Source organism: Varroa jacobsoni, unplaced genomic scaffold, assembly GCF_002532875.2.
Source record: "Varroa jacobsoni isolate VJ856 unplaced genomic scaffold, vjacob_1.0 scaffold_1283, whole genome shotgun sequence".
NCBI classification, from domain to species: Eukaryota; Metazoa; Arthropoda; class Arachnida; order Mesostigmata; family Varroidae; genus Varroa; species Varroa jacobsoni.
Window position 1 is genome coordinate 29,489 of NW_019214185.1, and position 26,428 is coordinate 55,916.

Consider the following 26,428-nt stretch of genomic DNA (forward strand, 5'->3'; position numbering starts at 1 on the left):
CGACAAAGACACTATTATTGCTATTACTGCTAGCTAACTGATTTCAAAGCAAATTTGCCTTTACGGGATACGTGCCCTCTGTATGTATTGTAATATTATCGTCATAGTGGCCCAGCAGTCTGTTTATAGGCCGTCTTTGTCTGCTAACTTATGTGTTTACGATATGTGTATCACCGGCCTTGTGCCAGTCCACCATGTCCACTGAATCGCTTTCAATGTTCCAAAGGTCTGATTCCATCTATTTTTGTATACATATGTGTGTGTATAAAAACGACAATATGTGAGTCGGATGAGTACCGAGAAAGCAAAGTGTATAGATGTGCGTATGATATACGCATGTCGGTATATACGAAAGTACGTCGTCGAAAGCGAAAAGTTGATAGCGTTGTTATCTACAAATCGTGAAGTCGGATCAACTAGTTCAGTTATTGAGGTAACGAATGATAGCAAGAGCCACGTCAGTCAATGGAAAAGTATTGATAATCGCCCGCCAGCAATACGAGTCACCGCAGGGATGATCTAGGTTATTTTCGTGACACCGAAGACTTACTTTGTTATCTATGCTTAAGCTAAGGGCAGCTACATATACGATATCATTCAGATACAAAAATCAACACAATGTAGAAAGATACACTTGCATGCGAACCATTTCATTAGAAAGTCTATATATATATATATATATATAGGCGAAGTTTTGCCCCATACCCACTCTTTTTCTTATAAGCCTCTGCTAAATGCTTCATGCTAGTGCAAGGTATGAAGTAAGAATATGTTAAAAGTTATCTTGTTGCTAACGAGACTATCCTATCTCAGCTAGATAGGCTGTATTTTGCTGTGATAAATCCGTTATAAACATAGCAGACATATATAGTTGTATAAAATAGCATAGAATTCAAGTGTTATTAGGTTATTTCTAGAAGCTGTATTTGGTTTATGTTTTGAGCATTAGTGACAAGTCAGTACTAAACAAGAGAATATTCTAAATATATATGATTCGCTGTCACTCTCAGAAGATTGCGAAGACATAGCACAGATAGCCTAAATCATATACGTTTAGACCACAACGAGCACGCAGTAAGCATAAAAATGGTAAGATGACTATTTTCTTTAGCCGACTTTGAGATCAGCTCCTATTCTACTATCTAATAGGAAAGGTTTGATAAATAATAACCAAAAACCTGCATTCATATAAATATTTACCAATTCTAGTCCGCCATTCTGAAAAAGGCTATCTGTATGGGCCTATTTTCACTCAGGCAAAACTTAATGTCAAAAGAAAACATATAATTTACCGTTCTACGTGTTCTGTGATGCTGACCAATAGAAAACGGTTGAAACAGCCATTATGACAATGAATGGCTTTAAACCAGACATGGTTAGTACATCCATGGCTACTCATATATGTGAAAAGGTTTTACCAACGACAAAGAAAGCGATTGAGTATTGCAGAATCTAATCCAATACGAGAAACGGTCTTCGCCAGAAACGCTGACCACATAAAGCAGTGTCCTGGGCGGAAAAACTCACACAAGAAGACCAAATTGATTTCAGTGGTCACGGCTGGCTTGCCTTCGGCATGTCGTAGCAGGATAGAATGGCGAATTTTTACCCGGTCTAAAATGTAGCCACATAGAGACATTCATAATAAACAAATCTAAGTGCTTAGCAAAATGTAGAGACTGAGCTACCAACCGTCACATGGCGGTTCGACTGTAGCCAAGATCACTGATGAAACCGCACTAACCTATATTTAGCCATTGTATCATTCGAATAGAATATCGTTTACAAGAATATATCTAGCGGGTTTTGAGTTTGTTCATCTCGTATTAGGCCCAAGTGCGACTTTACAAACTGAACTCATGTCCGGATATGCCACTCGTCCGTTTTTGATATTAGAAGCACTAAACTGACGTAACATTTCCTCTACGTGTGGCTGCATTTGTTTTTGATGCGTGGCTTATTGCTCTATGATGTAGGCGGTGCTATTGACCTTTAAGGCGAAGATAGTTTTTCGCGGAAGCGATTTCGAATCGGTTACTGTATTTGGATTAGGTGGATTCTTCATCTTTACTATATTGGAGCCTTCATGTCGATGGGGGCGTACGTGAAAATACGTTTCTGTGCTGTGTGTGGTTTAATAAATATCTGCGTATATATATATATAGTTTGACAGGACAGCACATATGTCAAGACGATCTTTTCGCTTGTTCGGCCTTACCAACTTGTCCAGGCTATCGGCTAATCTCATTGACAAAATCAAACATTTTGTGCAAGCGTCCGCCATATCAGTCAAGCGACTTTGCAACCGAAGTAAAGCTGAAAGTCGATTTTCATTTGTTTGCTATTGCCATTGCGTCGTATTAACGGCCGATATTGCGTACGTGGGTAGATCGTAAAACTATTAGCATTTACCAGTCAGCTGTATAATTTCTTGATACTTCTGCGCGAATTGCACGGTCATTTGTTTTATGTTTACGGGTACACAGATATGCATAGTATGGCTCCTAAACGTCTGTATATTGTATTCTACGTAAAATAGCGCACTTCAATCAGCCATTAAATTACCTAAAATGAAATATAACGATGCGGCCTGACGGGCCGTACAATCGTGCATATAAAAAGAAGCAGGGGGTATTTTGTGAAACTCGTAATAAAATTTGGCATTCTACATTAGCCAATAAATATACATTGATTTTGCCCAAGCCTTTTCTAAAGCCTGCGTCATATAGACGACCTTGTTCATAAGCATCGTCGCAGTTATTCTTAGCGCAGTCGTTATTACCCGTTTGGCAGCGTTGATCTGTATTGGTGCCGTATGATGAACGTCCATAGAAATTCAGCATTGAAAATTGTGTCGGACGTCAGTATCGTAACTGTAATTTATGACGGTTTCCTCCTAAGCTTCCAGAGCTGTCACCCTCTGGCTCTTGCATTTTTCCGTTCATTCATGCCCACAGACGAAACAAACGCGTTTGACTTGAGAATAAAAAGAGACTGTGTGTATCCTAGTAGGAACTGTCGCTGGAACCATCGATGTGGTAGTTTTGAAGCGTAAAGTCTGCTAATGTCGTCGTTTTTGCTACTGTTGCTATTGTTTCTGCTCTTATGGCCACATTTGCAGTTGCAATTAATACATTGTCATTTCGAATTGCGGTCTAAGCGTATTCTACCTGCTGTTGTTTATGCACAGGGAAGTCGATGCCGTTATCGTCGTCGTCGTCCATTGACATGGTCGTGGTAAGAATTTCGTTAAGTGCTAGTAATGCATGACGTCTTGGAATCAGCCCGTTGGTTAGCAGCGGCGATCGCAGGCGACAGCTGCTGCAGCTTCTATTGTTGTTACTGTTGTACTGAATCTATGAGAACGAGAAGGACGGGCAACCAATTTCCACGAAGAGGTGCAGGTAACACGTTATTGTAGTTGGCAAACCACCGTCGCTGGCATCGTTTCTTGGTTTGATTTTGACGCTGCTATTAACTCGGCTGAATCAGCTGAAACAGTAGCACAAGTTGATACGCAACAGCTGCAGCGACAATGAGGCCGATGTGGTCAACAGCTGAACTATCATGGACCGCGACGACCAGAACGATAAAATCGTTGAAATGCAGAAGCGAGTAATTGGTTAACAACTCATGCTTAGGTTCTCCGAGGTCGTGCGTGGTAGTGTTGACCACAACAACTATACCTTTATAGTGATAGTCAAGGTGTCACTCGCGCATTGACGCCAAGCAAAGAGACGGAATTAGAATTGAAAAGTCGACAAAACAATAACGATAACGAATAGAATATTGGAAGAAACAACTGCTAGAAGTTGATTTACTGCAAAAAGCAGAAAAAAACTGCATTCAAATGTGGTCGACTTGCAGTTAAATAAGCGAACGCAAATAACCCAAAGTAGACGTTGGTCCTCTGCATGAGAATGATACGATACTGGATATAAATACGATTATTGGACCGTACTGTTGTCAGCATCGCCCAAAACCTAGTAAGAACAACTTAATTTACAAATTGCAGAGTTGACACGGACGGCGCTGATGGAAATCAGCGGGTGAATTTTCCTGTTAATTCATTACATATAATAGGTTCCGGAATCAGGAACCTGCCGTATCGAACAACTCGGAGATTTAGCTTTCCTGTTTGATGTCTATTTTAGAACCTTGTAAAAAATCGTACTTATATAGATGTATACGTGCAGCGCGTATGTTAATCAAACCAAAGAATATCCACGAAATTGCTCGATTATATGGTTGACCTTCATGATAACTTGGCGGGTAATATACTTGCTTGTTAATCTTAGTGATACGTAATGGTCTAGTTTAGAATTCAAGTGTAGACACGTTTCGCTTCGTGCTAAAAGCTAGCCATTTGATGAAATGCATAACGGCAGTGCCAGATGTAAAATTCGAAAGTTAAGTCAAGTGTAAGGTCAAGTCAAACACGGTCAATTTTGGCAAAATTATCGATGGTTGATTAGAGCCGTTGTCATCTAATAATAATAAAAGAAAGCCCTATGAAGGCAAGCTATGTTAGATTGCGCGAAACTTTCCTATTGTAGCAATTTGTTATGCTGCCACAATAAGACGGGCTCGAGCTCCCGACCCACGACAGGCTCTCCATTACTTTTAGACAACTAAACATTGTAATGGCTGCATTTTAATTTTAAAAATCCCGACTTCTATGAAAGAAATCTCTTCTATGAGAAAATGCAAGTGGTATCAGCTAACAGTATTTCATTGCAACTTGATAATTGTGTATTTGAATAGCGACCGTTTTCGACGGGCATCACTTGCTGTTACATTCGTGTTATCTAGTTGAAAGCACGTTAGGCCCACATGGTAGACACCAAACAGTAAATACAAGCATGTCCCGGTTTCCAAATACCCCTGTCTGTATGAGCTATGTTCCAACGAGGCAAACAAACCACTCCTGATGTTGCCGTCAGCAAAAAAAAAACTGTTCGACCAAACGGGCTGAAATCTTGCCAGATTTGTTATATTTACCACATACAAATGTATTATCAGCCTAATTGCAGCAGAAATGTTTATTGCCAAAGTCAGTAAGTCGCTGTTTTCCACTGAACATACATGGGCACATAAATGCTATTAGGATTCCCATCGCCTCAAGTCAGGTCTGCCACCCATCTAAAACGTTTTGTTAAAGACAACAAACGAGATCACTTTGTTGTAGAGCCAGGTTTTTTTTAGTGGTGGAATCGTAATTACCTTTACAGCTTTATCAAGGGAACTGATTCGAGCTATCGAGCTATAACGACATTTTTTCTTCTAGAAGTAGAATTTTACATTTGATTTTTTGTGTTAATTCTTAGATGTATCGATTGCTGGTGCCACCGATATTTTTGATAACCTAACGAAATTCAATGCGTTATCAAAATTAGGTCGAATCGATCGGCGCTAAAAAAACCCAGCATTTTATACGAGCAAGCAGGCTAATAACGACGTCGGCGGCGATAACCGCAGCAACAAAAACAACAATAGAGCTTCACGATAATTCCCATAGTGTGGAAAGCAGTTGCAGGAACTGTCACCCCAAAACGTTCCACGTAATGGTCACACAAAGGACCGACTCTAGCAGTAACAGCGGCGGCGCCAATGTGCGATGAAGGAGTAGCGCCATTGATGGTCGCCCTAAAACATAAATAATAACAGAGCAGGCGACAGCAATATAACTGTAAGAAGCAGCAGCGGAAGCGAAACGGAAAATGCTAAAAGAGCTTAACGATCGCATGCTGGTAGAGTCGAACCCGTAGTGAAGTGTTGTACTGCCCGCGTAGCTACGCATGCTATGCGATGGGTTTGTCCCAGCAACGAACAGCCCTTTCGCTCGACTTAAACACCTGCTAACGGTTTCAGCACCCCGAACAATGATCGCAGCGATCATCTTAAAACGGTGCTAAGGTTGACAACGGCCACAACTGCACTGCGAGTGTAAATCTAGCGCAGGCTTAAGGTAGCGCGTCTTTTCAGAACGCCTTGATGATGCCTACAAGCAGGCGTACACGCACGCACGCAGAGACGCCAAACTCACCGCAAAACGATGATTAAAAAGTCTAGTTAACGAGTAGACCACGATAACAAATAGCGTGACAATTCTACTTCGGCGTCAGCTTCAGCAGATCAATCTGTTTGGAGACGCTTTTCAACCAGTCCATATCCGCACTTCGATGCCGTTGCAAACACCACAGTGCAGTCGTCCACCGACGACGCGTCCACCCATCAGCTGCAGCTAGTACTGATGATAATGATGACTAAGCGGGGGATTGAAAGGGCGAAAGCGGAACCAATGAGCCGTTGACACGAATCAACTCGGTGCCAATGTATAACTGCAAGTTTATCCAGGTGCCCTGTGCCGTACTCGCTGTTTCATCTCTGTTGAAAGCCGCTTATGTCGGTGCCGCTTGCACCTGTCTGATGCGAGGCTAAGCTTCGTTGAACTGACGATAGCGCTAGCTGTTTTCAGATCTATCTGCTCAACCGTTGTTCCTGATGTATTGCATCGTTCCATTGCTGTCGTTAGTTGATTGTAGGTCTTGTCGGTTACCCCCCCCCCCCCCCGACGCTTATAGCAATGATAAAGGCTGCTGTGTCCGTTAGACCGCTAGACACCAATCCCATCACCGCTGGTAGCATCGTGACGAATATCCACATAGTCATAATAGCGGTAACTTCAACGTGCAACAAAAGCAGGCAAAGTAATGCTATCCGTTTGTCATTGCGATGCGCCATCGAATGGGTTGCCATAGTTACCGTAATATGTAATTAGTATTGTATCTCTGGGTGTGTCGTGTATGTTATGCTTGATATAAGGCCATTGTTATTGTATACTGGTGCTGCTGTTAGTACTACAACAGCCAGAATCACTTCGTGCAATTGCTAAGTGCAAAATCGGCATTCAAATGGGTCAATAGCTAAAGTAGAGAGAAAGTATCCGCGTCTAACATTGCACAACCACCGTAACAGCGGCGTCCATCGCAGGAGTCATGGTTTGAAATAAATCAAAGAGTGAAGTAAATTCTAGTATTATGGGTCGCGAACGATGCATAACAGGAAGAGGATATGTTGAATTGTTTGTCTCTAAGAATAAAGTCTCCCTGTCTGACGTCGCTAGATTCTAGTTTGACATTGCTAGTGGAATAAGCAATAACTAGTCGAAACGTGTACTTCAGTTGTGGTTATCAAAAGCTGTGATGACAACAACGACAGTAGCGACAATAGTGGCACTAGCGGCGCCGACAGAAGCAGACGGCATGAAAATGGCGCGAACGCTAACAACAACAACAACAACAGTTCAAATAAAGCAAATTCAGGGACGCTTAGTTAAGCCGCTTCGGATCAGTAGTTGCATATGAAAGCAGACAAGGCCAGCAGCACGCCTGTAAGAAAATAATGCCATCGTTGTAATACGGCATATCTCATTGTAAAATATATATCATTACCGAATAACAAGAGAACGAGGGCATACGATCGTTCGTATCGAGCGGCTACTAGCGCATTGCAGCAACTTGTAAAAATCAGCTAAAACAAACAAAAATCCGTTTCGTGCAAAAGTTTAGGTTATAACAACCAACTAGATATTTTATAGCTATATAGTTAACACGTTTGACAAGAAAGCGCAATAGGAAAATTCACCGCAAGGATATCCATAGGTATCGATAGCTGATTTAAATTTAAATAATTATAGATTGCAGTACAGCTCTCACAGTGAGGTAGATTATTGAGTCATACAATTTTAGATTTCGACCCTATTCTATAACACTACCATTATTGTTTTTCCTACTGTTGGCTTTTTCATTTTTAAATAATTGACAGCAACGACAAATTGAAGATCATATGAGCGGGAGCTGGAAAATTCAGTTCGAAAACTTCTCAAAGGGTTCGGTGTCAAATGTGAGAATAATAAAAATATCCTAGAGGAGAGGTTGCGCCTACCGTAGGTAATTAATTCGATTACCTAAAGTAAATTATGCAGGTACTCAGCAATTACAATAACTGAAATCATTTCCATTTATATAGTTCTTACAGTTTTCGAAGCATGCTTGGGTCAAAATTTACACATAGAAGGTAAGACAAAATGGTGTTTCACATTAGTTTACCTATTAATAGTAATAATAAAACCAGCATTTTAAAGGTTCTTTTTAAAAATTTTTTTACGTTTATTCTTGACGAATTATCGATTGGAGGTATCGCACAACTTCCGGCTGTGGGATTTCTTTGGATACAACAACAGAAACCGTCGTAGGTACACTCCCGGGAATCCGGAGCTTATTTTTATTAGGCTAGGAGTCACAAATTTAGACTATCCTTCTTATTGCGATTCCATTGGATCCTCATAGGAAAACACGAGTATTTTTATAACAGTTTTCCTTTGCCAGCAAAAGGTTGTTTATTCATAAGGGCACTCTGGATGCATCATTGTATTTGTAATTATATATATATATATACATGTAGGTCTGGACGCGGGTGACACCCAACGTCATAAGTTAAACTTGCCATTTACACCAAAACCGGCAAAACGTTGATCAGGCAGAGAGACAGACAGGTAAGTTGTGGACGGCGTCGCCCACACGACGTAGTGTCGTCACTCGTGACCCGCCATTTACTACTGACGTCCACAAAGCGAACAGCATCAGTCGTTCGGGCGCCCATAAAATATAGCCGTTGTCTATTGCAGTTGGTTTTCTTCCGGAAAAGTTCTATCGGAACTGTTTGATGTAGGAGGGGGACGAAAAAGAATAACTGCTCTAGCGCCTCGCGCCATCATTGACGACGTCTGGTAACGAGGCGACACAGGGCACACACAGCATCACGTTGGGGGATCCTAGGACACTGGGTAGCATCATCAGATTACTATCTGTTACAAAAGTTACATATCAATGCCGTTCTCCCGATACACCCAGTCCTGGCATAGCGGTCCACAAGAGCGTCGTTGAACGCCCCAATTCAGGCAACCGTTTCGCCGCTAGCGGTTTTGTCGCATTTGGTCGGACGCGCCAGTATATTTTGTTTGCTTTCTTTTTTCACGTCGTGGTCGTCGTCGGCGGCGGCGGCGGCTTTTTTAGATATAGATTTTACTTTTTTTCCCGAAAAAACCGACGTTATTCTGCTCACTAGCGTACTCAAGGGAATCGTACTGTTAGTAATAGTTGTAGTGGCTGACCGGAGACACCATTTAAATATTCGGTGATTTTGGCATTACGATGGTGTCAGGCGTCCTTTACAATATTGTTTTTGTTGACGACCATAGGTCGTAGAGATCCCATGCAACAGCTATATTGTCATAAATAAGTTATGTAGCTAGTGACGATGCGGGAGAACTATGTTGCTAGAAGTAGTCTTCTTTGGGGGGTAAAGCAGAAACGATACGAATATTGAAACTTGAAGTTAGAAATCAAAAAAGCTTTTGTCCTTTATCGTTCTTTAGCTGATCATAGAAAGAATAGCGTGTACATTTAAATGTGTACATCGTGTTTTCCTGGCAAGCGGCCCAACGGAACTTGAAAACAAATAACGTTGCCTAAAATGTACCTTTAACTAACACATTTTTGTTTATTCTATCTGACGTCTATCTGGATGAATAATACCTCGTATGAGAAAGCTGATGCTGCACAAAAAAGGTGAACTAAAAGGGAAATGTGTAACTTGGTATTGCGTACATTTAACTTGTTGTTCTTATATTGTGTTAAGTAGGGTTCTTTTAGAGCAACGTAGAGTAAAAATAGCGTTAAAATAGACCGAACATAGGTTTTCACTTCGGAGGAAAAATCCGACTACAATTAAAGAAAAACAGTTCTAGTATGATAGTTTGTTTCAACTGTTAACCTGTTTTTTGCTAAGCGGAACCTTATGTCTTCTAATTACAAACCTTTTAGTTTGATTCAAAATTAAAACTGTGAGCCAATTCTGCCCATCTCTTCCTCTAGATGTACCTATTTTATATATGTCGCTATTATGTAAGTAGGCTCTTCTAAAAAAGACTAAATTTTCAAATGGAAAAATACCTGGATGTTTTTTTGTCATTTTCGTGTTAGCTTTCGTTGATAACCGCAAGCCTTCACCAATTACGCATGCCTCTATGAGCAGTAAGTAGCTATCGATAGAAACACGTAGTGTTAAGCTATGGCCCTGCGTGAAACTGCAAAGGCTTTCGGTTCAAAAACAGCTACTAGCACTTACCTTTCCTCGATCTATGTTTGCTTTAAAAAAGAGCAGTTCCGCTACCATTCCGCTAAACGCTTAACAGGGTTGTGGTGTTGAGTAGTCAAACTGAAAAAATGTCAAATCTTGTTTTCAAATAGAAAAGGATAATTCGTGTTAGTGTATAGTTTTTTGCGCGATCAGGACACTACGTTCCGGTAACCTCGTACAAATACTTAGTTATACGAATCGAATCCTAGGTTTCAGAAAGGCGTTATCGACGGCACGCAGAACAATATTCACGCTATGACGATTTATAGTTATTTCCATTTCATGCATAAATCTTCTTGGGGTGATTGACTCGTATTTTTTTTACTAACGTAAAATAAACACTTAAATTATAGATAGAATCGAGACATCGAATTAGCTCTTCTCAAATTTAATTCTCTAAAATTTTATTCTAGTTGCTACCCGTTTCATTTCTTCATTCGTACCTGCGGTTTTACTACCGCAGATCGAAACTAGGCTACATAAGGAGATAACAATGGCAAACTACAACGCAATAGATCGGCCGCGTCTGGATCACTGCTAGTCTTCGTTCACAACCGATGCGGATCACTGACACGTTTCCGTGACTCACTCGATGGCCCACGCATTGTCATCATATTGTCCACGTCACGAGGCATACAGTCAGTTGTGACGGAGGTGACGACGGTGGCAAACCAAGCGATTGCAGGGGTCTCGGCTGCTGCGATGGAACAAGCCATTAACAGCCTGACGAGGATTATACACAAAAAGGCAGTATAATGTTGCCTACTCATATAGACTTACTTATACGTTAGCTTCAGAGGAGGACGCCGACTCAGGTGGGATAAGTGATGTCATCCCTGCTCAACGAATTCTGGTTTTACTCAGTTCCGCTGAGAAGAGATTCTACGTAAGGGAAGACCGAGAAGAATGAGCGGGGCACGACGTGCGCAGGCTGGCGCCGTACTAGGGAATATGTACCGGTGTCTTTGAGGTAGGGGTAGTAGTATGATAGGAACTTGAACTGCAAAAATATGTATCGAGGCTGTACAGTGTCATAGTACTACTCACTAATTATTTAATAGGCATAACGGCCAAAAAAATTGCTTGTTTTTGTTAAAAAACTTATGTTGTTCCCTGAAAACATGCTGGTTTTGTACAGATTACTATATACTTAATGAAAATGTAATGTAATCACAAGGAATGATATAGTTTAAGTTCTCTGTACTTTAAGTATTTGCAAATTTCATAAACTTAAGGTAGGATCGAGACAGAAATTGCAAGTCGTAAGCAGGTTGAAAACATAATAATTCCGATTGACAAAGCGTTCATGCTATTAAAAAAAGGCTTCTCTCAAATATAAGCATATATTATAGTCTCCCGTGCAGTTGAGGATCTATACGTGTTGTCTTGTAGCGCAGAACAAGACATTATACTATGAATATATATATATAGCATACATATATATAGTACATGCATCCTGTTATTAACTATGTGTTCCATAATTGAGTTAGGGGTAATCCAAAACATTTACGTTATTACGTGACACCTAAAAGATTAGTTTTACGAACAGCTGCGATTTTTAGAAGTGTTGGCATGCTAAGGTTATGTCTCCATAGGTTAGGAAGTCTGATGATTAGTAATCAGCCAGTGATAGTTGTAGAAAACGTGTTGACGATTAGCCATGTATCGATTTTGTGCGGAAAGTGAATTGAGTCGCATGGCAGTAGGCCAAAGGCCAATCAGTGGGCTAGAAAAACTGCCAAGATGCGATTCGGTATTTCGATGCCTATTCATATTATAGACTTCCGGAAGAGTCTATGCTCAGATGTGTGATCAAATTAAGTGCCAAAAATACTTCGTTTTCGTTAAAAGTCGGTGAAACTATATTTAGCTGCACCACACGAACATAACTGTGAACCGTAGTCAGAATCAGCACCAACGTTCAGTATTGACTGGAAACGTTTTTAAACCAGTGTAGATGTTTATCGAAGATTGTTAATACTGATACTTTTCAGTAAGCGAAAGTATGCATTTTTGTCCTTTTGTTCAAACATAGTTTACATCATTTAGGTAAAGCCTAAAAAATCTCATTATACGGCTCGATAAGTCTGAATCGAGCAACATAAATTAGACAACTAAACTGTGTTAGTAGCTGTGCTTTTCCCTCATTTGGACGATTTTCCATTTTATTTCAAATGCTCTCAATAGAAATATGCTTGTTTTGCCGAAGTTCAGAGTACCTAAACGAATCTATACGTAAGTCATAACTTTTTGATGCGGACTATTTCAACTGCAGGGCTTGCGTGACAGAGCTCGACAATCTATGGCCTATAAATGGCTAAAATAAGCTCGCCCAGCTAAACGAGGCCCTACAGAGAGAGATTCATCTATTGCATACTTACAGCGCGTGCCTATTCCAGGAATTTTTGCAAGCAGGTTATCATTAATGTTTCAAGACCCATTACGTCACCATCTTTTGTTAGAACTGGAATGAAAAAATTATTTAGTTGCGCTATATTGCGTGTGAATTATTTATGTAAAAAAGATTACAATGCATACATTAATCTAAAATATCTTCGATAATTCCTCATTATTTTTTCCCTCTTTTATACGCGTCGTGGCGATATCCGTCTATTTGATTAATCACGAGGCCCTTTTTAATGTTTACCCGTCAGTATGGTGTAGGCTAATGGACAATTAACTATGTCGCTGAGGGATTTGTCACAAGCCGACTCATTTCAGAAGGTGAAAGGCACTAAAGTATTGGATCCGAGAAGATTGTTTTTTACAAATTTCCAGGACGATTTACTACTGTTTGGGATAATTTTGTATTTTGATTGGTTCTATTTGCTGCTGCTTTTCGTCCTTCTTTGATGCCTAGACTGAGAACCCTCTGAGTAACCGTCGATTGGAAACACTGTCGGATACTCATGGCGAATAATAAAGACTGCGTTGCTGAAAAAAGGTCGCCACTTTTAGAGAGGTGGAGGAAATCACTGGAAAGAACTAGACAGATTGAATGGCGGCGATGAGACAGTCCGAGCCTTAATAGATAGACCAGATTCTTTGGCAGGACAGGCAGGTAGGCGGTTGGCAAGTCACTTATCGGCTTAGCCTTTAGTAAGTCCGGGTGGCCAACTTAAGTGGAGTTAATTCAGCAGTAACTTCAGTCAAACACGCAGGAAGCTTTGGCGGAACAAGCCCTATAGAAAATAATATTAGCGTTATTTTCTAACAACTTCAATTATGCATGATGGTAAGGACATCACCCTAATTAACTAGGATAATCTCCTTAACTACAATGCGGGTAAGATAATGATAAGCGACAATAAATCTCTGCTAAATGAGAATAAAGGTTAGCGAGATGAGAACTGATGCGTTCCACTATAGAACTACTATAGAACTTTATTGCCACAAAAAATAGACTGAGTATCTATGCGATTATTTAGTTTGTACGAATGTACCTATCTTTTCACTTTATGTACCATACTATTCACCGGAAAGACGACCGCTCTCGTAAAGCACCGGCTTTTTCATACAATTACCATGTAAATTCTTGTGAGCGAGCAATACATTTTTGCCATGGCAACGCTTTTTATCTCTATCTACACTGTATAGATAAAAGACAATACTTCTTAATACTGTTAACCGCGCGACCGGCTCAAAAATGCAAATTCACGTTTCAAGTAAAAAAAACAAATCTTTTTTTCTACCGAATTGCTTATCAGTTTCACGGCTCAGCACAATTTCATGATCCTGCAACGCTACGGTCCAACAGTTAATTTGAAGGTAATTTGCAGGAACCGAAACAAAGTCGATTCTCTCTTCGCTAAGACAGAATGCGATACTTTGCTTTTTTTCCATCGCCCATTTAAATAGGATGTTCCGATTTTCTATTTTCGATTATTACACCCTCCTGGAGCGTTGTCTAAACGGAACTGCGACGCGCAGACGAACAGCACTTTTACATTAGATCAAACTCGCCAATACTTCATTTTATTTTCCCATTATATTATAGATGAGAAAAAAACAAAACAAATGACAAGAGATTCGGCCATTCATGTGTGTATGTATTACCCCTTTGCCCGTCTGTCCCCACCCCAGCATCGACGGTATCACCTATCTATTTCATGATATATACATATATATATATTATTTTTTCTATATTTTTCTTCTCCATCAAGAAGAGACTGACTAGTCGTTAACCCAATATTTCTCGTTGGGTCGGATGCTGGGTTGAATGGAGCTTCTTTTTTTCTGGTGGCCAGCACCAAAGTGGCACCTAGTTGGAGTGTGCATCGATGGGGTAGTGGCGGGCATTTGTCATCTTTCCACCAGCACCAGTTCCACATGGATGAATGGATGAAAAAGAAGATGAAAGAGTTACAAATAAAATAAATAAACGACGCGAGCACAACGCAAGAGAACGGGAGCGAAAGAGTGAGGAAAAAGCCTGGCATCCTTAAATCAAACGTAACTCTGCATCTATGCTTATTATTAGTAGTGTTCCAACATAACGATTTTGTTTCCGTTGTGACACGGCGTCGTCATCATCATCATCATCGTCGTCGTCGTCGTCGTATTGTTGTTGTTGTTGTTGTTATTGCTACCGTCGCTGGTTCGTCTGGCGCTGATGTTGCCTCAGTGATTATGGTTGCTGGTGGCTCCGTTATTATTGCGACAGCTAGATAATACAAATGTGTGGTCGTGACAAATTCTTCAGTGAGAGATCGCAAAGGCGACCTAGGGAAAGGTGCGAGCAAGCCCTATGAGGATGAACAGTAACAACAGTCCACGTTCTACATGGCAGTCGTGCTGGCATTATGGATTAAAAACTAACCACTAGCATCAATAGCAACAGCAATAGTAACAATGTTATTAGATAACAGTGAAGATGTAGCTCGCAGCGTAAACTGTCTGCTATTAGTTGAAGCAACCATGTGGATTCTACGCAGTATTATAGAATGCGTGGGTATCCTTCTTTCTCAGCCAATAGGATCCTAGTGAATATCCAACAACCAAGACTTATAAGCATAATCGACAGTGTACCTATTACGAGGGCAGTAACGAAACCAGAACAGCTGAACTATTCTGCAAACAGAAATAACTGAAGTCATAATAAGTGAATGGTGATTACTGAGTGGACGCTGACCTGTTTTGGTTTACATTAGAGGCATATAAGAAATTACAGGACCAGCAAAGTATTGAGAACACGAAAAAAAAAAAAACAACACAATGAATTTATTTAGCTGTTTTATTATCACTTATTTTATAACATTATCTCTACGTTTTATTTCATAGATAAGCACTATCCGTTGTGCTACTTCAGTTGCCATGTTACAGAGGCTTTTATAATCGAAATAAAAAAATTAGGCTCGCTTAGTTAGTGAGTAGGTTCCTGAGTCGGAGAATAACTTCGAATCGACAAACAGAGTATGAGTTTGCATAGTCATTAGTACGAGACGTGTATCAAATACCATGTGCTTACCAATTAACAGCTGCACGCCTTAAAATGGCACGCAATAATAGTAATGCTAATTTAATTAATAGATATATATTTTTTTTTAGGTCAAACCGCTCACTTTGATGTCTGAACTAAACTGAAATGTTTTTACTGGTGATCATTTTTGCTAGCGTACTTGCTTGGCAGTCAATCTTTTTGCTTGTCGATCGCCGTTACCATCATGACGCTGGGTAAACAAAACATTGTCAAACGATGCCGTCTGACATTTAGCCCCACTGCGATAATGGATAGAACTAACAACTGCAACGGTTTCTCCTGGCTATGCTTCTACACATTATAACAATTATTTATACATGTTTATTATATCGAACGATACCCCGTTAGAACGAGAACAACTGTAATACAAGTACAGATTTCACCGTTCCCTTACTGCTGTCCAAACAGAACCGATAAAACAGCAGGGCTTAATGTTGTTACCGGCACCAAACACGTATAATACAATCATCTGCAACAAATATTGTATTTGTCTAGTTGTGCAGGATGACCATTGACAATGCTTCTCCGTCCGATTTAGCTTCACAATAGCAGCAGCAGCAACAACAACAGGCTGCATTATCTATCCACAAGTTTTTCTAATGTTAGATACCTAATTGGGTGCACTCGTCACGCTGACTCATGCTATAGTTATTATTTCCCACGTTCGTAATAGAAATTGGTCATTTCTTCCGCCACTGCGAGTGACAGCACCAATCTGGGTTTTCTCTAACGAGGATGAATCCTGCCCATCGGCCCAGCGTTGGTATGCTAGTTGGCTCGTCTAACGAGAGCTGATAGGAGCTAGACTAGTATAGAAATACATAGACAATGAGTAGTGTTATGTTTTAGACTCCGATATGAATAAAGCTGTGGCGCTGCCCCGGGGCCGCTAGACATCAAGTCTACTAATAGTACAACCGTTCTTTCAATCTTCACGAAATCGTACATAGACACTATTCGATCTCCTGCTAGTAGTGTCTCTGCATGCACGAATGCACTTGAGAGTATCGCGCTGGCTCATCGACGTCGCACGCTCATCATGACGCAAATTGAGCCGAACAGCGACAATATGATCGATTTTTGCCGCCCATGAACGTCTTCTATTCTATCCATCGGACCAGTAATTAGATCTACTTAGCGAAATACAAAAAGGACTAACAGCAACACTGCCTGATCGGCCGTAACTTCGCTGCGTACGCCAGTGCCACGATTTTAATCATGGGACAGTGATGTATATTGATCAACGGTGCACTGCGCATATATATATATGCCAATCGTGCCAATATATGCTTTCCAGTGAAGCTTTTTCTGTCCAATAGTTTAATCTACGTGGCGCAAGCTACCACTAACGCCGACGTGCAATCATCTGCTTTGGGTTCTCCTTTTGTGTTCTGCTTCCGCTGACGTTACTGTCAGCTTTTTCAACTTCTTCATCGTTTTAGACCTGTCGCTTCGTCCATGTTACACTAGCGATCTTTTTTGCATAGCGTTCGGACTGCGTGGGTTAGGGGAATTCTGCTGTACGGGATTGAGAATGGCGCGGAACAGCTGACCGTTCGGGTGACAGGAGTTTGCGTCTCGCGCAGTGCGTTTTGTAGTAGCAAGTTGCTCTTGATGTTACTGCGGCGGTTCATGCCGATACTGGTTATGTGGGCCATGCACGGGGATTATTCCAGTGCTCAAGAAATGGCGTTCTTGTAGCAGGAATAGCGCTGGCGATAAAGCTGTTACACTCGCAGAAGAAAACAGTCAGAGAACAACTGATGACAACTGAAGTTAAAGAGTAAAGTGGAGTCAAATCAAGGACAATCGATCTATGGTAGAACGTTCTCCTAAACGAGTTAGTCAGGGAAAGCGTTGCTAGCCAACCCACTGACCTGATTCTCCGCTTCGGTGCAACAGAACGGTGACTGAAAAACGAAAAGCATGCATTCTTCATTGTAATAGTCATTGAGGTGATAAAATGTAAGACGATAGCAGAAGCAGCAAGCTATAGCAGAGAGTCGTTGTTTACACAGCTGCTGTTGTGGCTTCTTCAAAGACGCCTTCAGTTTGTGTACGGGTCAGCGGTGGTGACGCGACGCACGATCAGATCGATTTCACCCATTAGGAGGAGTAAGATCGCCTAGGACGCCACGGGACCTGAACTATTTTTTGTTCCCTTTTTTTTTTCTAAAGGCTTTCTTTGCACGTCGACAACGGAACACAGAAACGGACAGCAAAAATAATGGTAAACTCGCCCCGAGAATCAAGCATGCGCTTTCAGAGTCATATACGCGCGGTTCGGCGGTCTGATACTTCTAGCGACACTGTAACTCGCTTCCAGTACGGTTAAAGCAGAGCTAGAGCAGATTACTAACGGAGCGATGCTGACGGCGTTAACCTGTCACTCGCTATTGGAATGATTTTTAATTGATGAACCGCCACCCGCATCGATTTCAAAACAAGTTTGGAGACGCGCGTCCGGTTTCCGCCATGAGCTGTTACCCGATGTGTGACCCTTTCTCTATATATGCAAAAGTCTTGAATCAACAGCGGAAACACAGGACAAGCGTTCCGTCGATCCAGGCGCAAGTGCGTTACCTGAGTCGCCAAGATGGTGATGCTCTTCCAACGAAATAAACGAAGAACGCATCAAAAGTCGTTGGTGATTACGCTACCCTAACTGCTGTTGTTTATTTGGCCTTGTTAATTAGTACTACAAGGAAGACGCGAGTCTGAATGTGTAAGCACTCAATCGATAAGCTGCCTGATCTTTTGATAAAATAACCCTGACGAGGAGAAAAAACAATTTAGCTCAAAAAAGAATATACCCCCCGGTTGCCAAACAAACTGACAACTACTAAGCACTGCAATATACCTATCCAACGGTGTTAGAGGGGTCAACAGCGTAAATAAGTTGAGAGAAATATGACGTTTGTCGAACATTTAATGCCATGACTAACTAGCAATGTCAGGCTTCAAGATAGACAAAAGGCAAGCAAGATAAATATACGAATACTGGCCATTCGAAACTGTGTGTATATTCAAACATGTCCGTCTACTTATCATACATACAGAATATTAACGCGGAGCACCGGTCGTATTTGAAAGGCCCACTTGAGAAATGCTGCGCATCCGGAATCGATATAGATTAGCTGCAACATACGGAAACGTTGGGAAACAACGGCGTTTATACGAGTTCGATTCGACCGTCTGCAGTATGTGTATGAAACAAGCGTTTTTTTTTTTCTTTTCTTTCGTGAAATAGATGATAACTACTAATGTTTACATGAGCATTACGTCATCGCTGTCATTGACCAATGTGGCAATGCGAATCACATGTTTCAGCATCCGGTTGCCAACGTTACCACGTCCATATCAATTATTGCCACTTATAACCTGTGGCACTTTATCGCGAGGTCATTATTAAATCCCGTTACAATCGTAAGATAAACACGGCGTCCTATCGATCTGCCGTAATGTAAATGATCAGTAACGTTAACACTAACTACGATAATCTATATCACGAAACAGGCAACGGTATCAGGGTGGAGAAAGGTCTACGACGAATGTTATTGTAATAGTACATACGAATGTCTCAACGTCTGGGTAAATATGTTATCCGAATGTCCGAACCAGCCAATCGGTGTATTATGAAATCTGATTAAACGACCATCTTCTTTCTCTTCAGTCAATTATTCACCATTGAGCTAAATAGTATACGTCCGCAACGTGAAGATCGAATTTTCGCCGGAGAGCCATAACGACCAAATAATACATTTGTATGGATTTCGCACCGATGCAACAATATAATTCTTGAGCCATTGGCGAGAAATGTCAAACGATGGGTAGCAGGGATAACGTGATCTGGGCATTATCCGGGCGCTAGGTCAGCGCTAGAAGGAGCGATAATCTCTCAGCCGATTTCTCACTGCAACTTTTACCATTATTGTCATATAGGGGAATACTATCACGGCTCGTTGAATAACTCGTCCGGATACTATTGTCACACGGATGCCCGATCTTTTTCGGCCTCCGTTTCTTTTTCATATGCCGGAGTCCGACAATCCTGCTGCAAACAACCTGCTGTTTATCAATACAGTTGACCCTGCTTGTTGGCCTAGTGCTTCGATGCTTCCATTGCAAAGAATTTCGAGGCTCAGCGGGAGTAACAGCAGTTTCTGCGTTAAGTTTAAGTTAAAGACGACAATGGACTATTTCTCTCCCGCCAACGCTCATATTACGTTACCGCTATCACCTTGTCGTCCGTCACTGTCATCTCGGTTATCGAGATCTACCATTATTGTTATTACTAATTCTTCAGTAATAATACGTCCGTAGAACTGTTGTTCCCCGCCACAAAGCGCTTACTTCGCCATATTGGACACTGGCGGTTGTTTATTGTAGGGCAATGGTACCTGCGACGGCCAGTGTCTGAGGAGTTGGCGAAGGATACGAGCGACAGCTACGTAAGCACTTGTAGTGATGCAATCAGAAGCGGGCCAAGCAGTAGCAGCAGTGATTGTCGACGTTGTTGTAGAAGTGCAAGTCGTAGAGGTGGTCGTACCGATGCCTGTCTGTGCATAAGCACGGATTTAGCGGTCGATCACAGTGGGGGCATCTGCACTATAATTCGTCGTTGTCGATTGGTGGGGTTGTCGACAGCCCCTCTGCTTGAGCGCGTTGGCAGTACTATTGGTTAATCACGCATTGGCCAAAATGGATAGAAATGAGATAGATCTGAACGATTTGTTTTTATTTACTTTACCCATTCCGCTTTGCGGGGTACTGGATAAAATCATTATTTGCGAGTCGCCACAATGGCGTAGCGATGGGAAGGCGGCCATGCTGAGATAAGGTGGGAATAATCGTAAGACTAGCTAAGCCGAGGAGCCAGATCATTTGTGTCGAGAAAAAAATGCTCAATTGGAAAGTCATCAAATAGATAGAAAGGTAGACGCTGATGGACGAAAAAAATAATCAAGAGAAATAGACCGGCGTTTCATAAAAGTAAACATTGTAACTATGCTTGTGCACACTGTAACATAATAAGATAATGACGATAATAAGGAAATTATTGAACACGCACACGTTCATTAAGACACGAACGGAGATAACATTCAAACACCTGGTGTCGCCGGCTGCTGTCCATGTCGGTTTTTCTGTCTTCAAATCCTCGTAATGCTAAAATAACTTATGAGATAAGAGGCGTGCAAACGTATTATGATTATGACCCGTAACTTTTAAATAATTAATTAACATGCGGGTGAAATCTGGACGGAGCGCCATCTATCGCACTGACGATCGAAACACGTATAAATACGATGCGAAAATGGACTGAATCGTAACTCCCAAACACATGGGGTCAGGAGCGTAAAAATGCCGGTGTCACAGACACGTCAGCCGACAACGTTTGTCTGAATTTTTCGTATCCAGCGTTGTTAAAAAGAAACTGATAAGGACAGTCGTATGATTGATTTTCGTGTCGCATTAATGAAAGTTACGTCATCATAATATCGGATACGAAAAATAAGTCGAAAACGAAACGCCGCTTAGCTTGTGGCGGTGTTTTTTTCGATATTTCTATGTATTAACATATTTTGGCTCAACTTTATATGATTGTAACAAGTTGAGAGTATAGGCGGGATCCGAGACGGATATTATTGTTATAATATCCTGACATTAATTATTTCTAATATAAACTGGTTGATAGCGTGACTTAGGTTAGCAGGGTCGATTACTCCGTAAAAATACTGTGATTTTGTATGCCGTCTATGTACATGCGTTTCTGATACTTAGATAGCCGCTCTAGCTAGTGATCAGTATGTATCGTTCAGTACTTGGTCGTTGACATTGTAGCTGATTAGCATTTAAAGCAGCTGAAGTAGGTCTCGATACAGGTTGAAGGCAGCGAGTGAAAAGGGCCATAAAAATAATTATTCAAATTGTTCACACATATACTCATGTAATAATTCATATGCTGTTCACATACATAGCTTGTTATGGTTCCCGGGAAGCCAGTTTCTGCCGGCGTTATCGGTTTTCTTTTGAAAAAATCATAGTTTTCTTTTTCACGTATCATGTCCCTTGGGAACGATTTCCTTCTCCGATTTTCTATTACCCTCTTATTTTTCGTTTTCATTAAATCGTCGCGCCACAAGGTAACTTCCGCTAACCAAAGGCCTCGACTGCCAGTGTCCGATCATGTGTTCTCAATGGAACTGCTCTCGGTAGTCGTCACGAAAATATTTCGTATGATACGATGCTATCAAGGAGCAGCCGAGGCGATCACAGTATTACGATGGCCCTTAAGGACAGCTAAGGAACCAGTTTGTGCACTTTCATTATATTCATTAGGGGAGTGGTTGCCACAGCAAGAAAAAAGCATGTTCCGCCATCTGCAACGATCAGCATCTGCAAAGAACCGAAATTGTACTACGATTCACATGAACGAACTACGCATTGTTCGTAGCGAATCAGAGCAGCTAATAGTAATTCCAATAACTTCTTCGGCCAAGCAAAAACTTGAAGAGATAGTTAGAGTAAATTAAATGCGCGCCTATATCCTTGAAGAATCGCACCGGCGGATATCCGTCCGCACAGGAAATCCAGTGAAGTCTACTGAAGGCCCGTTCTAATTATCATATTTATATGTTGGTCATTGTCATTCAGTTGCCTCTGCTCTGCTTAACTCATTTGAATAAAGATCAACGATTCTATTAGATAATGGTTTCGCATATATAAAGACGAAAACATAGCGTATATCAGGTGAGCAAGTTCGAACTACGGGGAAATGTTTCAAACAGCCATTACACGCCGTTACATCCAAGCTAGTCTGAGAATAACTGGCTTTAGCTAGGGATAGTAGTTTGGGAATTTTGACGTCACGGGAAGATTCCTTATATACGTGTGAAGCGTCGATTGACGTTGTTATTATTTCGGGTGGTACAGTTATTTCACACGTCTAGGTATATGTTGGCGCTTTTCTCAAAAGTTTGCTAATCCTTAATCATCACTATGGCGAAATAACAACACCGCTGCAGGTGCCAATGCACTTATCTTTTTTGTTGTTTTCTTTGCTCTGTTGGTCAATTCTCGTCCCTTGTGGACTATACTTTATACTAATGTAGCAAGCTACACACATTTCGTATGCATTTTCCTCGCTAGCAGTCATTGAGCCAATAAAATGCCCCGTTTCTGAACAAATTTCTCAACCTCAGTGTCTCAGCGTTTTTTTTTCCCGTTTTGCTCTGACTGGCGAGTCTAAAAACACCTCTATGAAGCTTACGTATATTTCAATTATCAACCTGCTCTTGTACAGTAGTTATACGTATGCACAAAATGGGTTATGTGCATGTGTGATGCTCTACTGACGGGGGTTGACCTGTTTTCTTGTGGGCCGCCGTATATATATGACTGTATGGGCACCGCCATCGTATCTTCTGTCCCCTGGATCGCTACAGATACATGTATGTGTTGCCATACATTGTACGTGTACCGCTTACTTGCGTTCCCTGCGTCAACGCTGCTACCACATATGTGCTATCTATTCTTGTCTGCTTCTACCGACTCATAAAGGCCCTCGGCCTGAAAGAGCTAGTGCAGCAGCGATAGCAGCAGCTAAGGCTAAGATAACTAACTAAACGCCATCCGCGTGTTCTTCGACCTGATCATCAGCATCACCGTGATCGGCACCACGATCGGGATCGTCTGCTCATCTCCGTACGGCAATCATCGCCGTTGTCTGGTCATTGGTTTTCATCAACATTAACATGAGCAGAATTTCCGTTGGCACCAAATAACGCGCATCACAAATTACGTCACGTTTTGGCACTGCGAAGCGCTTTGCTGGGGTTGCGGCTGTAGGCCTAGGTTTTGATGCTTGTGTCGGTGCTTTGACGCAGACGAGTCGCTGGACGACTTAGCCCCTTGCCTGGCACAGGTATCACGGAAGCCGGTGGCCAGTGACTAGCCTTTTCGAACATCTTCAAGCTCCCTCATGCTTGTTCATGGTTCGTAGCGTTCAATATTTAACAAAACAGAAGGGAATGTATAACGAGCATAACTAAGACTGCATAGTACTGGTGACGCTGTCGGTGCTGTGTTGGTTGGACTAAGCTGGCGCGTTCAACAATGTCGTTATGCGGTCGGCTGAAACTTCCTTTGCCACGCGGCCTTCGACACGGACATACAGCGTACCACCTAACAGTAGTTATTATTAGCCAATATGAACCAACTGATGATAAAATAATTAGCAAAAGGAAGAAAGACGTCAGCCGACTATTTTCGTTATTGTTTCTATCGTCGCTGTCGCTGCGGGCCTCGTTCGATCATCCGCATATTTGGCGATCAACAATGTCTAACTCCCAGCGAAAACAGCAGCTACACAATACTATATACAGGTTACATCAGGACACCGCTATCCTGAAGTAGGGGGACTTGCATTCTTATGAACGGCGTGACGTATGCCAAATGAAGTGAATGAAAATTAAATCTGTCCGACAGTAAGGCAGCACATGCTGATGAAAAGCAAAATGAGACCAAGGCAGGAACGGACAAATATACGACATAAATGAATACACCGATGTAATCCGTGCAGTCACGACTAAGTAACGTTTTACCTCGTTGGTTTTCAATGAACCGCGATCGCAAGACAAGACAACGATCTGATCTACACCCCCGCCCTCCGACCTCCGCCCTTCCTCTGGAAAGCACGACGTCGCTAGCAGCGCTGCTAACGACGGGAATGCACTGAAATAATATCATGGGTCTGCTTGAAGGGCCGCTTCCATCCAGATTTAGCAGGAGTGTTCCGGCCAATAGTAAACGACCTATATGATTAAGCGTTTCATCTATGTTACCGTTATAGTTGTCGGTATAATCATTTTGTTAATCATTCATCTATTCCATTTTGTATTTAAAGTTGGCTTCGTTGATCTGGTTCTCTATACATCTCTAGTTGGATTCAAGTATTTACCTATTATTAAGTATATTGCCTATTTTCATATCATGCTTCTACGACTATGACCGTATGTTTATATTGTTACTATGCGCTAGGTGCAATCGATCTAGCAACAGACGTAACACAGAAAGCGACCACAAGGCATAGCTTATGATCTGTTCCGATGCATTGGTCTACATTACAGCATCATGCGTCAACACCTACGCAACGTTCACGCCTACGTTGTTAATCACCACCAGCCCTCATTATTAGTCAACCCTAGTCTAACCACTTTTCTAGTGGTCTCATTTTAGCTCTATAACGTAACTAACGTTGTTTCTGGTGTCGTTCGTTTGGACGGCAGATTTAGTTGTTTGCGATCTGGCCTGGACTGTGCAGACCCCGACTGCAGTTCACGATAGACAGCGAAATAGCGAACCGCTGTACTAATACTGATAAGAATATAGTTCTACTATTATGGAAACTGTGGCCCAGTGACCAATTTTTTTTAGCGCCGTTACTGCTGATGCTGCTCTGAGCGTACGTTGCTTCTGCAGCTGCTGACAAAAGATGTCCGGAATCGGAGTCGGTCAACAACAACAGCAGCAGTCGCGCCAACGGCGACGATGCCGCACCGCTCAATCAGCTGCTGTAATGTTGTTCAACATAGATAGATGCATACATACATTATGATGGCCGCCGCCATGTCACGATGACGACAACGCCTCGGCAACGATGATGATCCAGACGATCACAATTTAGCTAGCGTCTGCCGCTATCTCCCGTCGGTTATTGATTCGATCCGCCTCGCATCTGTCACGTCATTTGACAAGCAGTAGCAGCAAACGTAGGTCGACAAAAAAGCTGCTAAAGAGGATAACGATAGCCAATTTTCGGCCGGCCATAAAAGTGCGCCGGTTTGCCCCTACGCTCGGGCTTCGTACCCTGCATTAATATCTCGTACAAATAACGATTATGATTGTTCAACATTGTTACCAACTAACGAAATAATGATAATTAGCTATTGATACAAACTATTCAAAAGATGTGAGCGTCAGTGTCTACGTACGATGGCCTGTGCGTGTGTATCGTCGTTTGGGACCGTCGCATGGTCTAGTTTAAACCGATTCGCGTCATTTGTCATCATCCAGCATATTCGATAAAGTCTATCTGCCAAGTTCTGTGCTTATCGTTGCTTTTAATGTTGTTGTTGTTGTTGAAGATAATGTCTGCTGTAGTAGAACTTGTTTTGCAATTTATTTTTAAATTTGGCCTCGCTCCATGATATGCGCGTCATTACGTATACGAAGCGGCTATTCCCTTTAAGGAAGACTGAGCGTGAGGTAATAAAAAAAGTGGCTAGCTTCAGCTGAACAGCCTGAGTGTTTACTTCGCCCACATACCAGTCAATGCAGCTGCAACCTTCAGGCCTAACATATCTAAACAGTGCACACAGAAATAACCAGATCTGATATGCGAATAATGATATGGCCATAAAGAGTCAATTGGTATCGTTGTCTAGACAACCGCATTATATAAGATTAATACATACCAGCGTACTAGTTCTATAAACAGAAGCTGTCATTCATGTATCGTTTCCGCTGAAGCCGATAGTGATCTCCATCTGCATACCCACTGCGATTTCGCACTTTGTTGGTGTCTTCGTAGATTGTATTGGATTTTGGCGACCCTCGGCATTTGTCGATGCTGTGCAGATTCGCCCGGAACCCCTTTTTGTGCCATTGTTTTGTCCGCTGCCTTACATTTCACGACGCGTCTCTATGCTACTGCTGTGGCTGTCACTGTTGTTTGCTCGTTTCCGC

The 26,428-nt window shown here is 41.8% G+C and overlaps 1 long non-coding RNA gene across 1 annotated transcript in view; it reads right to left on the bottom strand.

The window, feature by feature from the left end:
- The window catches only part of LOC147752383 (uncharacterized), a 29,756-nt gene extending 16,871 nt beyond the window's left edge, over positions 1-12,885 (bottom strand). Inside the window, exons 1-2 of the long non-coding RNA XR_015314209.1 lie at positions 10,647-12,885; positions 10,192-10,298 (exon numbers count right to left, since the gene is read on the bottom strand). This is a non-coding gene — a long non-coding RNA (uncharacterized LOC147752383). The remainder of the gene's footprint in view (positions 1-10,191; positions 10,299-10,646) is intronic.
- Positions 12,886-26,428: the final 13,543 nt, after the last annotated feature.